Here is a 16,866-nt window from a genome sequence, read left to right on the forward strand (position 1 = left end):
GATAAAAGGCACGTGCCACCATGCCAGGCTTGTAATTTGATTCCTTTTGTTCTAGAGTTTTTAGGTGTGTTGTCAAGCTGCTAAAGTGTGCTCTCGCTAGTTTCTTTTTGGAGGCACTCAGAGCTATGAGTTTTCCTCTTAGAAATGCTTTCATTGTGTCCCATAAGTTTGGGTATGTTGTGGCTTCATTTTCATTAAACTCCAAAAGTCTTTAATTTTTTTTCTTTATTCCTTCCTTGACCAAGGTATCATTGAGAAGAGTGTTGTTCAGTTTTCACATGAATGTTGGCTTTTTATTATTTATTTCGTTAATAAAGATCAGCCTTAGTCCATGGTGATCTGACAGGATGCATGGGAAAATTTCAATATTTTTGTATATGTTGAGGCTTGTTTTGTGACCAATTATGTGGTCAGTTTTGGAGAAGGTACCATGAGGACCTGAGAAGAAGGTATATCCTTTTGTTTTAGAATAAAAAGTTTTGTAGATGTCTGTTAGATCCATTTGTTTCATAACTTCTGTTAGTTTCATTGTGTCCCTGTTTAGTTTCTGTTTCCATGATCTGTCCATTGGTGAAAGTGGTGTGTTGAAGTCTCCCACTATTATTGTGTGAGGTGCAATTTGTGCTTTGAGCTTTACTAAAGTTTCTTTAGTGAATGTGACTGCCCTTGCATTTGGAGCATAGATATTCAGAATTGAGAGTTCCTCTTGGAAGATTTTACCTTTGATGACTATGAAGTGCGCCTTCTTGTCTTTTTTGATGACTTTGGGTTGGAAGTCGATTTTATTAGATATTAGAATGGCTACTCCAGCTTGTTTCTTCAGACCATTTGCTTGGAAAATTGTTTTTCAGCCTTTCATTCTGAGGCAGTGTCTATCTTTTTCCCTGAGATGGGTTTCCTATAAGTAGCAAAATTTTGGGTCCTGTTTGTGTAGCCAGTATGTTAGTCTATGTCTTTTTATTGGGGAGTTGAGTCAATTGATATTTAGAGATATCACGGAAAAGTAATTGTTGCTTCCTATTATTTTTGTTGTTAAAGTTGGCATTCTGTTCTTGTGGCTGTCTTCTTTTAGGTTCGTTGAGGGATTACCTTCTTGCTTTTTCTAGGACGTGGTTTCAGTCCTTGTATTGTTTTTTTCTGTTATTATCCTTTGAAGGGCTGGATTTGTGGAAAGATAATGTTTGAATTTGCTTCTGTTGTGGAATACTTTTGTTTCTCCTTCTAAGGTAATTGAAAGTTTGGCTGGGTATAGTAGCCTGGGCTGGCATTTGTGTTCTCTTAGTGTCTGTATAACATCTATCCAGGATCTTCTGGCTTTCATAGTCTCTGGTGAAAAATCTGGTGTAATTGGGATAGGCTTGCCTTTATATGTTACTTGACCTTTTTCCCTTACTGCTTTTAATATCCTATCCTTATTTAGTGCATTTGTTGTTCTGATTATTATGTGTGGAGAGGAATTTCTTTTCTGGTCCAGTCTATTTGGAGTTCTGTAGGCTTCTTGTATGTTCATGGGCATCTCTTTCTTTAGGTTTGGGAAGTTTTCTTCTAAAATTTTGTTGAAGATATTTCTTGGACTTTTGAGTTGAAATCTTCATCGTCATCTACTCCTATTATCCGTAGGTTTGGTTTTCTCATTGTGTCTTGGATTTCCTGGATGTTTTGAGTTAGGATCTTTTTGCATTTCCATTTTCTTTGATTGTTGTGCCGATGTTCTCTATGGAATCTTCTACACCTGAGATTCTCTCTTCCATCTCTTGTATTCTGTTGCTGATGCTCACATCTATGGTTCCAGATTTCTTTCCTAGGGTTTCTATCTCTAGAATTGCCTCACTTTGGCTTTTCTTTATTGTGTCTACTTCTCTTTTTAGGTCTTGGATGGTTTTATTCAATTCCATCACCTTTTTGGTCATGTTTTCCTGCAATTCTTTAAGGGATTTTTGTGCTTCCTCTTTAAGGTCTTCTACCTCTTTATCAGTTTTCTCCTGTCTTTTTTTTAAGTGAGTTATTAAAGTCCTTCTTGATGTCCTCTACCATCATCATGAGATATGCTTTTAAATCCAGGTCTAGCTTTTCGGGTATGTTTGGTGCCGTGGACTGGGTGAGGTGGGAGTGCTGGGTTCCGATGATGGTGAGTGGTCTTGGTTTCTGTTAATAAGATTCTTGTGTTTACCTTTCACCATCTGGTAATCTCTGGAGTTAGCTGTTATAGTTGTCTCTGGTTAGAGCTTGTTCCTCTAGTGATTCTGTTAACCCCTATCAGCAGACCTGGGAGACTAGATCTCTCCTCTGAGTTTCAGTGGCCAGAGCACTCTCTGCAGTCAAGCTCTCCTCTTACAGGGAAGGTACACAAATATCTGGCGTTTGGCTGCCTCAGAAGCTCTGTGGCTCCCGCCTGTCCCAGAAGCTGTTAGCTTCTGTAGTCCACACTCTCACCTGTGCAGACTACTCTCGGTGGAGTCCTGCAACCAAGATGTCTCCCGCAAATGCTCAGGCAATGCTTGCATTCTATTCTTGATGCTAACTCTAAACTTTCTATCAACTACCTTAACTTCCAAAATTATTTAAATCAAGCTTACTTCCTAGAACTACTTAAATCAAATCAGGAATTCCATTAAATTATTAATTCATCTAAACATCTTTATCTCAAGAATTTGTATCTTCAAGTTGATCTATAGGAAACTTTACAGCAGAGCAGACTATCACCTAGGAAGTAATCATACTAGGCTATAGGCAGTTACTTGTGGTATGTGACAACTAGTATAAGAAGTTAGATTAATCAGGAGATACTCAGTACTTGAGCTGTTAGAATGGGAAGAAATATAAACAAGCCATGAAAGTGCCTCTCATAGCCTTGCTAGCAATCATGAGATATGGAAGCTGATGGACTCATTCTTTTTGATGTGGAGGGATAAATGAAACAAGACATAATACAATACTGTACAACTATGAATAATATAACTATGCATCCTTCCTTAAGGCAAAGCCTACATACAGTGACACAATATGAAGCAAGTCAGTTCCTGGTGGAGTGGCTTATCAGAGGCATTAGGAATGCTTGGATATCTCCATGTGAAGTCCCCATAAATATTAGGGGCTGGAAGATGATAGAGGAGGGACAGGAACTAGGAGTTGTGTTTGAACCCAAATCACTAGGCCAGATAGAACTCTGTTAATAAGAGTGTTAGAAACAAGATTGATTCAGCAGAGAAACTGACACTTGTATGAAGGTTCAATGATTTTGCTAAGCCCTTTATTTGGGGATGATCTTTATAAAATCAAAAGGCTTTGGTAGAACTACATAACTTATATCAGCATGTGGAGAATGGCCATAAAATAGGAAAATAACCTACTGAAGATAAGAAAAAGGCTAAATGGAGAGTAAAAGGTCTGTCTAGGTTACTTGATGGCAAATGTGGTAAGATTTGGATCAAGTTGGGGTTCCTAGGAGGAAAGATTCATATAAGGTCAAGATTTGTGCTAAGGACTATGTGCTTTAAATCCAGGGGAAGGGTTCACAAAAGACACTCATGGTAGAACAATACAGGTAAAGATGATAAGCCTGTCCCAGGTGTAGTTAATTATCCCCCCCCCCCAGCTAAAGGAGGATATACTTCCCTCCAGGAAAAAGTTATGCTAGTTGTAGAGATGGTTTTCTCAGAGAGTGAGTGCCTCCCCAGTAGCCTGGTGTGAACGGAAAGGCAACAGTTTCAGGTATAGCCACACTTCGAACATATGCCTTCTCAGAAAAAGGGAGCCAGCAATTGCAGCAGGAGAAAGTAGAAACATGGGTAAAACAAGAAGATTAAGTCAAGCCTCCTGAGTTCATCATGGGTGGAGAAATGTGAGTAAGGGTTATGGAAAAGCTCCAAGACATTGAAATATAAGGGCTCAGAAAGAATGACTGAAGATTAAATCAACCTAACACTGGTATGTGAAAAAAAACTGCTACAAATGGAGAGAGCTTTTTCATGCTGTACTAGACCTTTCTTATGTCCAAATTTAGTATTGTTTTAGTTGTAAACTTATGGACCCACCTGAGAATGACAATTGGAACAGATGATAACAGGTTTTCAGACTGTTTCTCTAAAATTACTTTCTCTGCCCATTTTCAGGAAAACGTTTCCTCATGTGGATGACACAGGGCTAGCCCCTGTGCATTTTACAGATTTAGAGATCCATTGGAGGGAAGTTTCAAGTGTTCCTTAAGGAGTAAAGATAAAAATAATCTGCTTACAAAGAGTAAACAAGGTTTTCTTAAAATGGGAGAAACTTATGCCTTTCCAAAGCTATACTTTCATTGATTGAAAATTATAGCTGTCTCCTGAGAGACATCAGCTGAAGAAAGGATCCAAGGAACTGAAGGGGTTTGCAGCCCCATAGGAGGAACAACAATATGAACCAACCAGTACCCCATAGCTCCCAGGAACTAAACGATCAATCAAAGAGTACACATGGTGTGGCTCATGGCTTCAGCTGCATATGTAGCAGAGGATGGCCTTGTCAGTCATCAATGGGAGGAGAAGCCTTTGGTCCTGTGAAGGCTCTATGCCCCAGTGTACAGAAATGCCAGGGCCAGGAAGGGGAGTGGGTGGTTGGGGGAGCAGGGGAAGGGGGAGAGGATAGGGGATCTTTTGGAGGTGAAATTAGGAAAGGGGAATAACATTTGAAATGTAAATAAAGAAAATACCTAAATAGATAGATAGATGGATAGATAGATAAGAAGAAATGTAAATAAAGAAAATACCTAATTAAAAAAAAAAGACAATCCCTTCATCCCCTCTCTAGGGGTTGTTGACCACGGAGATAATAGGAGCCTATAAAATATAAAGGCTATTGTCACCAGGGTTGCTTGTGTTTAAGAACTGAATGGTAAGACCATATATCCAAAGACGCTGAATACTTTGTAAGACTTAGAGAAATAAAGATAGGGCTATAGAGACTCTCTCTGTGAGCTATCTCCAATAGTCTCAGAAATTGATATTAGGGATATTTGGAAGAATTAATCACAAAGGTATTAGTCAGTTAAGAATTCTGCGTGTACGGGGCAGTGCCACACGCCTTTAATCCCAGCACTTGGGAGGCAGAGGCAGGCGGATTTCTGAGTTCAAGGCCAGTCTGGTCTACAGAGTGAGTTCCAGGACAGCCAGTGCTACACAGAGAAACGCTGTCTCGGAAAAAAAAAAGAATTATGCATGCTTCATGATGGAAGTGGGAAGTGCTTCCTGAGATGTGCCAGCTCCTGCAACCATGATGGCAGCTACTGGCATTAGTGATTATGGGTAGAATCAATTTCCTGTTCAGAACTAAGGTTTAATCCACAGGGAAAAATTTACATCGGGTATTAGGAACTTGAACAAAAACATGTAGCTGTGTTGGTCATATGCCCCAGTAGGGACACCACCTGATTTGTTATTAAATGGTCATGATATTTCTGTCATATTACCTTTTATCCATATGTGTTTGTACCCATAGATCATTGTTGTTGACAGCGTAAACTCAGAAACACTGGTGAAGATACTGAGCACAAGAATTGTTTGCTGTGACAACCATAGCCAAATTCTTAGTCATAGATGGACATGTATATTCTGCTCATGCAAGTCTCAGGGATCATTATGGAAATGGATGTGGAAAGAATTTAAAATCTAAAAGAAAAGGTGGAGTGTTGTGTTGCAGTTTTTTCTGAGATAGAAATATTTTGTCCCTCAGTAAAGCTCATTAAATCAAAAGGAGGCGGAGGAGGAGGGGGAGAGGAAGGGGAGGAGGAGGGGGAGGGGGAGGGGGAGGGGGAGGGGAGGGGGAGGGGGAGGGGGAGGGGGGAAGAGAACGAAGAAGAAGAAGAAGAAGAAGAAGAAGAAGAAGAAGAAGAAGAAGAAGAAGAAGAAGAAGAAGAAGAAGAAGAAGAAGAAGAAAAGATGTGTCCTTAGATGAAACAAAGACTGGCTGAAATGTCTGGAACAGACTCAGAGCATCTGTGCTATCTAAAGAGAAACTGCTCACCTTTTGAACAGTCTGTAAGATGTGCAGTGTGCTCCAGATTTCTAGATGTCCTGAGTTGGTTGGAGCAAGTATTGATGAAGTTGTGTTTGAATCATTTCTTTTCCTACAAATAACCCTCCTCCCATATTTTGTAAGTCTAAAAATTCCACTTGTCCACAAAGTTGGATTTTGGTTGTAGCCAATGTTTGGTGTGTTGTCAGTTTCCTGTCTGGGGTGAGTAAACATATATTCACATCTTCTTAAAAATAATTGAATAGTTTTAATAGTTTGTGTAACATCAGTGGGTTTGAAGTTTTATGCATATACATATATATGTATATGTTTTATGTTTTTATATATGGTTTACATATATATGTGTATATACATATATACACATATTCATATATATTAGTACCATGTGGTGGTAATATATATTGTAGGTATGAGTACCATTATATTAAAATTTTTGCATAAATTCTTAATTGTAATTCAAAATAAACAAAAGTAGAGATACTTTTTCAGAAACCTAGATGTTATTATGAAACAGATGTTTTTCTATTACTGCAATTTACTCTCCATATTCTTTGTGAACTGGAAGAGCAGAAAGCTTTCTAGTCATAAAAGACAAGTGTGGTGATATGCACCTTTGCTCCCACAATTTGGAACAGGGGGGAGAAGAGGATTGACAGTTTGAGGGCTGTGCTACGCAGGGATATTCAAGTTAGTATCAGATACATATAGTAAGATTTGTCTACAAATAATGATAGTGATTAATAATAATAATAATAAATGCATAAATATTTAAAGCTCAGAAAGTGGATAGCCAAATACCAAGTGTAGTGTTGCATTGTGATTGGCATGCCCAGTGACAAGTACTTTTCGTATTTAGCTATACCTCCAGGATTCTAGGTGTTCTATCAAGTTTCTTTTCTTTTTTATTGTTTTTTTTTAAGTCCTGAGGATGGAATTTAGGAGCTTGTTTATGCAAAATAAGTCCTTTACTGCTGAACCATACCCTCATCTCTCAAGTTTTAAATATTCTTTAATTAGCACCCAGAATATTCTTGGCATTAAAGCAATTTAATCTGTAGTATTACAAGATCTATATTTAAAACATTTATAGGCCAATTTCCTGTAAAATATTAATCTACATTTCTCATGTGTTTTGTAGAGTCATCTCCTAGAGACATTTTTCTTCTAAATTGTTTGCACATACTTATCAATACATCTTCAAGCAAATGTCAGAGCAAAAAGGGGAAAAAATCTATCATTTTTATTAGTAGTACTTTTCACTTAATCAATTTTAGTGATAAACCAACCATTTTTATGCTATCAATATTTTCTAATCTTTTAAAATCTCATATATTAAAATATATCTTTATTAAAAACGTTGCCAACTATTGATTGGTGATTTGTTTATATCACAGTTATATTAAATTTTTAATGGATAGAAATATCATACAATATGTCAATGTACTCATAAAAGCAGCAGGCAGCTCTAGATAATTCCCAATTGAGCTCAATATTCAAACTGTACTAATTCAACCAGCAATGTTCCCATGCCAGAATTTGTTTCACAATGACAATCTCCCATCTACGTACTAACTAGACCTGACCCTGATTAGCTTCCAAGATCAGACATCAGGTATATTCAGGATGATACTGCATAGAAAATATGTCCTTTGGAGAGGCAACATCACTAACCTGGATGTAACCACAGAAGCTGAGAAAGATGAAACAAACTATGGGAGGAGTTGGAAGGAAGCTCTTGAGACGGAGATAGTAACACACATGGATTATGAAAGGGAAAATGGACTGGGGAGAAGATTTAATGAGAAAATAGAGGACTAGGATACTATAGGTGGAAAGGGAGAGAGAAGAACTAAATTACAATAGAATTCATGAAAATGCCATAAGGAAACAAAGTATTATTATAAGTTTACTTAAAATGCATAAGCTTTATGTGTGTGTGTGTATTTATGTAAATGTGTCTGACTGTTCCGGTGTATGTGTCAATATCTGTGTGTCTGTGCTCACATGTATTTGAATGAAGTTAGTCTACCTGTCTATTCTTTAAGAAAGAATACATTTTGGACACAGGGTTTTGAGGAGTCAGCTGGAACTGACTTGAAAACCTCCCCTCTGACTAGTTCTTTTGTTTGGTGGGTTGGTTGGTTTCTGGATTTTCAAGACAAGGTTTCACTATATAGCACAGGTTGTCCTGGAACTTTTCTGTAGACTAGGCTGGCCTTGAATTCAGAGATCTGCCTCCTCTGCCTCCTGGGTGCTTGGTTTAAATATTTCTACCACCAATCCTATCTGGTGGGACCCAAAAAGACTACCAGCCTTGAAGTATCCCCTGTCCACTCTCAGCCCTATCTTCTAGTCCATACCTCTATCCACAATCCTAGGCATCTGCCATCATTAGCAAATGCCACCTGAGAAAACCATTCCAATTCCTTGCCTGATATCCCCTTTGGTCAAACCTAAACTCAGCAGTTTAAACTCTGTCCCGCTGTCTCTGCACTCAATTTCTTGGGTCACAGCTCCACAAAATTGAAAAATCTATATGAGATGGATGATTTTCTAGATGGATACCACTTGCCAAAGTTAAAACAAGATTAAATAAACTATGTAAATAGACCTATATAACCCCTAAGGAAATAGAAGCAGCCATTGAAAGTCTCCCAAAACCCCTCCTCCCTCTCCCTAAAATTGCTTAGGGACAGATAGTTTTACCACATAATTTCACCAGACTTTCAGAGGAGAGCTAATACCAATACTCCTCAAACTATTCCACAAAATAGAAACAGAAAGAACACTGTCAAACTCATACTGAGCTACCGTTATCTAAACTACACAAAGACTCAACAACAACAATAACAACAAAATTTCAGATCATTTTCTCTCATCAATATTGATACAAAAATAGTCAGTGAAAACCAAATTCAAGAACACACCAATAACATCATTCTCATGATCAAGGGGGCTTCATCCCAGGGATGGAGGAGTGGTCCAACATATTAAAATCCATCAACCTAACAGACAATATAAATAAACTGAATGAAAGAACTACATAATCATAGGATTCTGAAACTACTTTGGACAAAATCCAACAACCTTTCATGTTAAAACTCTTAGAGAGATCGGGATACAAGACACATATTTAAACACTAAAAAGGCAATACACAGGAAGCTGATACCCAACATCAGATTAAATGTAAGTAACTTAAAGCAATTTCAGTAAAATTAGGGACAAGTCTGCTCATTCTCTTCCTTTCTCTTCAACATAATACTTGAAGCCTTTGCTAGAGCAACAAGACAATTACAGGAGATCAAGCTGATACAAATTGGAAAGGAAGATGTTAAAGTATTGCTATTTGCAGATGATGTAATAGTATACATAAGTGACCCACAAAATTCTACCAGAGATCTACAGCTGATAAATACCTTCAGTAAGGTGGCTGGGTGCAAATTTAATTAAAAAAAATAAAAAATTCAGAATCCCTTCATTATACAAACAATAAGTGAGCTGAAAGAGAAATTAGGTAGATAATACCATTCACAATAGCTACAAATAATATTACATATCTTGGTGTAATTCTAACCAAGCAATTGAAAGACCCATATGACAAGAACTTCAAATCTCTGAAATTCTCAAAAACTGAAGAAATTAAATAAAAATTCTATAATCTTTTGCTTCTTTAAGGGCAGATTTTTCTGAAACTTTAACACATACACAGAAGTCTCTGCTATCTCAGGGTGTAAAAGTAACTTTTATTCCCCTAATGTAATTGTCATCTCAGAGGCTTATTGCTGAATAAGCTCACCCTTTCCAGCTCTTTCTCAATCTGCCTGGGTGGTTCAACCCAGCTTGTTTTGGCTCAAACTCCTTCCTAAGCTGACTGATTCAGTCTGGTTTCTCTCAGCTTCTCACTGAATTGCTCTACTTGGCTGCAAACTATCTCTATCAATCTGTTGTAATCTTCTGGCTCCTTCTTATTATTCTCTGACTTCAACTGCCTCTACTGCACAAACTGAATGGAACCGAACTCAACTCCACTGCACTGCTTCCTGTGCTCACTGAACTGAATTCCACTTCACCTTCAATTCTCATTGCCTCCTTCTACAATCTAGCCTTGCTTACATTTCTTGGGATTAAAGGTGCATACTAAGGGCGAGTTTGTAGTGCAGCCAGATGGATTAAACATATGTGGCATGTCATTCCAGCTGTGTCACATAGACCTACCTAGAAGGTATTTGGATGTGATCAGTGTCTATACAGTTCTGCGTCAGGTCCTGTTCACATATATTATAACTATTAACTTAGTATTTTTATGGGACTCCAGACTGGGAGAGAGTGGATCTCTGAATCTTGTGCTTGCATTTGGATCACTTATCCTTCTGTTACATTGCCATGTTTAACTTCGATATGATGGTTTTTCCTCCATATTAGTATATTTTATTTTGTCTTGCTTGGTTACTATATGTTAGAAGACTGTTCTTGAAGAGGAGGTAGGGGGGAACCGGGAGGAGTAGAGGGAAAGGGGACTATAATCAGAATATATGCGAAAAGAAAAGAATGAGAAAGTTATCTATTTTCAAAAATGATGTCTCAGGTATCAAAGCAAAACCTGATTGCTTATGACTTCACAAGGAATTCTCTCCTATCTCTCACTTAGAATACACAGGCTACATACACCAACACATATGGTTGTTGAGGGAAACCTACATCCATGCCAGCTAACAAGCTACTCTATATTTGCCTTTAGCTCTATGTATCTGCACTCAAGGCTTCACTTTCAAATTTCTAAATTTCCAAGGTACAAACTAGCAATTATCTGCTTAATTTCTTTTATCACTAGTTACCACCACAACCCATATTTTATTTTATTTTTACATAATATTTTTATTGATTATTTAGGAATTTCATATCATGATTTCTGGGCACACTCACTTTCTTGTCCTCCCAGGTCTGCCCCTACACCCTTGTGACCGCCACACTGGAAAAACAAAAACAAAACAAAACAAAAAAAGAAAAAGAAAAACAGCTCATTTTTGTTGTTGTTGTTGCCCATATGCTCACTGGAGCATGATCAAAGTCTTGGTGTCCAGTTCCTTAAAGAAAACTGAGTCCTTCTTTACTCTTATGCCTACCAGAAGCCATCACTCATGAAGAACTATACTTCAGCATCTGTAACACAATGTTCAGTGTTCTCTTTGATGGATTTTAAATTAATCTGTTACTTTTTTTTGGGGGGGGGGGTGAAGCGGAGGGATTAGAGTTTTCCCAGAAGCCTTCTATGTCCTTCTTTCTCAGTTGCAAGACTGAGTTATCAATATCACGGCAAAAGTTGCTTCCTTGCCATTACAATCAGGGAGAGCACAGATCATGGGTGTACACATAGCTTCTGTTGACAGCATGAATCACAGACTTCATCTACATGACTCTCTGCTGCTATATGACACCACAGTCACCATCATAGCCCTCAGCAGCAAAGGCCAAAGACCTCATCATGACCTCAAGTGGCAGTACAGACCACTCATATTAGCATGGCCTCAGGTGACAGTGCACATCACTCATAACAATACCGACCCTGAAAATGGCATTACCATGGGTATCATCATGGTGTTAGGAAGGTGGCCCAGACCACGGACATTTGCATGGTCATTTGAGCTAACACAGGCTATGGTCCTCAGCAGTGTTACTGTCTGCTAACATCCTCATGATGGCTTCAACAATGGCCTGGGGCAGCAAACAGGGTGACAAAATGGCATTCAGGAACAGCATGGATTAGAGAGACGTTTTGAGAAGCTCCTAAATAGAAAATGAACTGTATTTCATCTCAGACATCCTGGTGTTGCTCAGAAACAGTGATTGCGCAGTTGGGCAGTATTTTGGGGTAAGGATGGGATGATAACTGAGTCTTTGCAAGTTCTAGTCTGTGGCATACCACTCTGTATGTCCTAGTTAACAAGAACCAAGCCCAAAGAGCTTTACATACAAAGATTCACTGCAATGAGTTGTTGGTCTGGTTCAAGGTTTCTGGTTTCTCAAATACAATAAATAATGGACTATTGTTGAGGCTCACCTTCAATTGCCCAAAGTCAGGGCAATGTTGAAGGGTGTTTAAGGGCAGGTTTTGTGCAAACTCCTGGCTGCTGCACACCTCCCCACCTTCGATGTCTGCCATCTGAGACTTGACCTTTGTGCCTGTAGGCTGTTGGCAGAGCCCTTGCCCTGCAGTCTCTGTCTTCTAGCAGGGAGAGCAGAATGGGGTACAGCCTACATTGTTCCATGCTAGGAGCTGGGTAATAGGACCCACTTAGCAATGACCTCTTTCTGCAAGAGCTCCAGGCCTCCACACATCTCCTTGTGTAGGTGCAATCAGTCTCATCAGGCATGACTTTTATGTTTGCTGTTTTCTGGCTGAGACATAGTACCAAAGAGTACAGATTTGTCATTTTTATTGCCTGTGTTCCACCATCTTTCTTTCCTATTTCTTGAGTCTGCTTTTTAAAAAGCATCTTCCCATATGACTTGCCTATTTTTCTTAGTTGTGCTGGAGTTATTGCAGGACCTGCATGATTTTTTTTTCAACTGTGTCACCCCTTGTAGCCTCCATGGCTCTCTCAGACTCCTCTGAGCTCTGGTGGGAGCTGGAAGCTACCTACCATCTTTGCATCTTTGTTTTTTCCTGATCTCTTTTTTTTCCTAACTCTTTATTCAGCAGAGAATTATTTTCCTTAAGTCTCTCAAGATTCTGCTTTTCATCTTTAAATTTCTTCATCAGTTTTTTTGAACATTAAGATTAATGAGTTGTAATGACAGGATAATATTTGTTAACAGTTATTGCATGAATTGAGTGAATATTATTTTACTCATGTAGCTAAATAAAAGCTACAAATCTGTGGGATGAATGTATTTTCAAGTTTTTGTACTTTGTAAAGTAGGAGCTGTTCCTAAGAATGGGGAGGATTTAAATTGTAATGGCACTTTATGTTTTTTTTTTGTTTTTTGTTTTTTTTTTTTGCATTTGGGAAATTTAATTGAATATTTGAAAGTTTTCATTATGTACAATATACTATTGTATAAAATATGTTCTCTACTAAGTTAAAGATGCTATTACTTTTGACTTACTAACAGATTTGTATTAACAATGAATTTTAAACCTGTCAAATGCTCATACAGCCTGTGTCAGCCAGGCACTTTTTGTTTAATTAATTTCCAGATTAAATTAACCTAACTCTTTGTAGTGCTGTAAGAAATCTCAACACAGTTTTGTTGTTTTATTATGGTAGGAGCTATTTTACACCCTTATGAGATTTGAGATATATAAGTCTGGAATAAAATTTGTGATATAATAAAAGTTTGTAGCTTCTGAAGTTTTGTATTTTCTTTCCCCAATCTAATTGGACCAAGGTGGTTTGGGTTGTTGGAGTTGTAGTTGGTGTTACTGCTGCTGCTGGTGGTGGTGGTGGTGGATTTTGTCTGTGTGTTTTGTTTTGTTTCATGAGCAAATAGTTATACTGTTTCTTTGGAGAAAGAAAAGGGATTCTACCAAGGTATTCTAAAGGGAGAGAGAGGTAAAGAAGTATTTATGCTCATATGGAACTATAGCAACAGCCTTCACAGTGCTCACAAAAGGAGAGAGAGGTATGTGTCCCCAAGAGATTGCTTTCCAAACAGGACTCATTCATAGTTTGATTGGGTAAAATTCTACATCTTGAAGCAGCCATGTCTTCAAGTGTCAGGGAGTATGGTGCGCAAAGGGCAGAATCTGTGTCTCCTTCTCTGTTTACTTTGTATCCAATTGTGAGTAGACCACCAGGGCTCCATAATGGAGTGGATCCATTAACCAACAACTTTATTTTCTGTACTTTTCCAATCTCATTCAGTAAAGTAATTTTTCAAACCTATTTGTATGTCTCTTTCATCTATATTTATTTTCTTAACATTAAGAAAGCAAAAATGTTGGGGAACAGGGTGGGGGAGGGTATAGGGGACTTTCAGGATAGCATCTGAAATGTAAATGAAGAAAATATCTAATAAAAATAATAATAATAAAAAGAAAGCAAAGATGTGAGCAAATGGGTAAATAAGCTTTAATTAACTCTCATCAGTGATCCATCCAATCTCATTTTTACATTTTTAAAAAATTAAGTTTTTTATGTGCATTGATTCTTAGTTAAACACTCCTTCTTATAAGTAACTTCCTGAATTCTTTGAATAGGGGTTAAAAAATGGAATGGGGAAGCTAAAGATGATTCATAAGTAAGATTCAGTAATGATAGAGTTTGGAGCCATAATACCTCATGTCTCAGTCAGGGTTGCTAATGCAGTGACGAAGCTACATACACTATTGCAACTTGGGGAGGGAAGTGTTTATTTTATCTTCTATTGTCAGGTACAGAAGGAAGTTAGGGCAGGAACTCAAGTTGGCCAGGAAGCAGGAACTGATATAGAATCCAGGGAGGAGTACTGCTTACTGCCTTGTCCTTATGTCAACCTGAATTCTTATAGAACTTAGGAAACCAGCCCTGTAATGACACCACCCATTACTACACTTGCCTTCTTCCATATCAATCACCAATTACAAACATGCCTACAGGCTTGCTTGTAACCAAATCTTATGGAGGCATTTTCTCAATAAGTGTTCCCTCACCTGAGATAACTCTAAGTTATATCAAGGTGACATAAAGCTATCTAGCACACCATAATTTTCCACAAAACTGTTATCATTTATAATATCTTACATTAGCACCCGGTGATGAGGAAGGTCAGTTTGAAACCAAGACAAATTGAATGGTAAGAGGAATTATAGCAGAAGCCAGCCACCAGTGTGTGCTTTCAGAGGTGCAGAAGACTGGCGAGAAAAATGAGCTATAAAGTCATTATGAGAAATATAATAAAAAGATATGACTAAGCTGTTTTAGAACTAAATTCTTAGGAAGTAGTGATACAAATTAGATTTTTGTTAAGTAGGCGAGTAATAGCATATTGTTAAATGTTTCTAAAATGTAATTAGTTTTTATAATAAGCAGGGTAGTAAAGCATATTAACTTTATGGTCATGGTGAGGGTTTGATATGTAAAGGTGCTTGTTGGTAAGCCTGAGAACCTAAGCCTAACCCCTGGAACCCACATGGTGGAAGAAGAGAATAGAACACCACAAGTTGTCTTCTGACTTCCACACAATAGGTGTATATGCATAGATTCTCATGTATACGTGCAAATACACACATATAACTAAACACTAACTAAGGATATATGGAGAGGAAATAAAAACACTGACTTCTATTTACTTAACATATAAACAGCTAAAATGTCATAGATTAATAAAGATTTAGTGCAGTCTGAACTTCCCTTGTTTATCTGATTTTGAACCTTAAGCAAGGAATCCCCTCTTGTCACCCAGCAGCCCCTGGTGTTGATTTGCAACTCTACTCTTGGCAATTACCCAGAACTATGGATCTTTTTGTGGTAGAATGGCCCATTTCTGTTGTTGTTGTTGTTGCTTGGGCAGGATCTTATATACCGATACTGTCCTTGAGCTTGTATTATAACTCAGGTTGATTTTGTACTCCTCATTTACCTTTATCCACTTCCCAAGTGCTAGAATTAAAGGCATGTACCACAACACTTGGCTCACACACTGGTCTTGATTACGAGCTATGAAAAACTTAAATATCCCCTAGAAAAGTGCTCATATTAATTTTCTACTGAAAAACAAAAAGCATATTCTATCTTCATGAATAAATACAATATTTGTAACTAAAAAGAGGTATAAATATAAGACTTGAGATTTAATCTTTGATAAAGAGATTCCATTTTCTTTTGGACATGTTTAGCCTCAAACACAGACTAGCCTCAAACTCATGATCATTCTGAATCTTAGATAGGACTATACCTATATGTGTGTGTGTGTGTGTGTGTGTGTGTGTGTGTGTGTATGTGTGTGTGTGTGTGTGTGTGTGTGTGTGTGTGTGTGTATGTATGTATAGTGATGGATTGTATATTCTTGGGCCAGGGAGTGGCAGCATTTGGAGGTCTGGCCTTGTTCGAATAGGTGTGACCTGGTTGGAGTAGGTGTGTCATTGTGGGTGTGGGCTTAAGATCCACACTCTAGTTGCCTGGAAGTCAGTCTTCCACTAGCAGCCTTTGGATGAAGACATAGAACTCTCAGCTCTGCCTGTGCCATGACTGTCTGGATACTGCCATGCTCCCACCTTGATGATAATGAACTGAACCTCTGAACCTGTAAGCCAGTCCCAAATAAATGTTGTTTTTTATAAGACTTGCCTTGGTCATGGTGTTTGTTCACAGCAGTAAAACCCTAACTAAGACAGAAGTTGGTACCAGAAATGGGGTATTGCTGTGATAGGCCTGACCATGCTTTTATGTGAAAGAATGTGGATTTTGGGACTTTGGATTTGCAAAGCAGTGGGATGCTTTAAATGGGGCATTATGGGTCATCCTAGTAGGAATATGGAAGACTTTGTTGCTGGGAGCAATTTGAACTGTGTTGACCTGGCCCAAGAGATTTTAAAGGAGAACAATTTCAGAATGTGGCATAAAGACTGTTTTTGTGGTATTTTGGTAAAGAATGTGACTACTTTTTGCCCTTGTCTGAAAAGTCTGCCTGAGGCTAAGGTGAATAGACTTGGATTAATTGCATTAATTGCATTGACAAAAGAAGTTTCAAAAAAGCCCAGCAGAGACTTTGTTCTCTGTTTAAGTCTCACACAGAGAAGTTTGAACAAGCATAGCCAGCTTAGAAAGGAAAAAATATAAAATATGTTGTTGGAGTATTAAAGGCATACGAGGAAGTGTAATGGAGCAAAATCCTGTGTTCTAGGAGATAACAGATTAAGGGAGTGCAACCTTGGG

The sequence above is a fragment of the Mus musculus genome, chromosome 4, assembly GCF_000001635.26.
Source record: "Mus musculus strain C57BL/6J chromosome 4, GRCm38.p6 C57BL/6J".
In the NCBI taxonomy this organism is placed as follows: domain Eukaryota; kingdom Metazoa; phylum Chordata; class Mammalia; order Rodentia; family Muridae; genus Mus; species Mus musculus.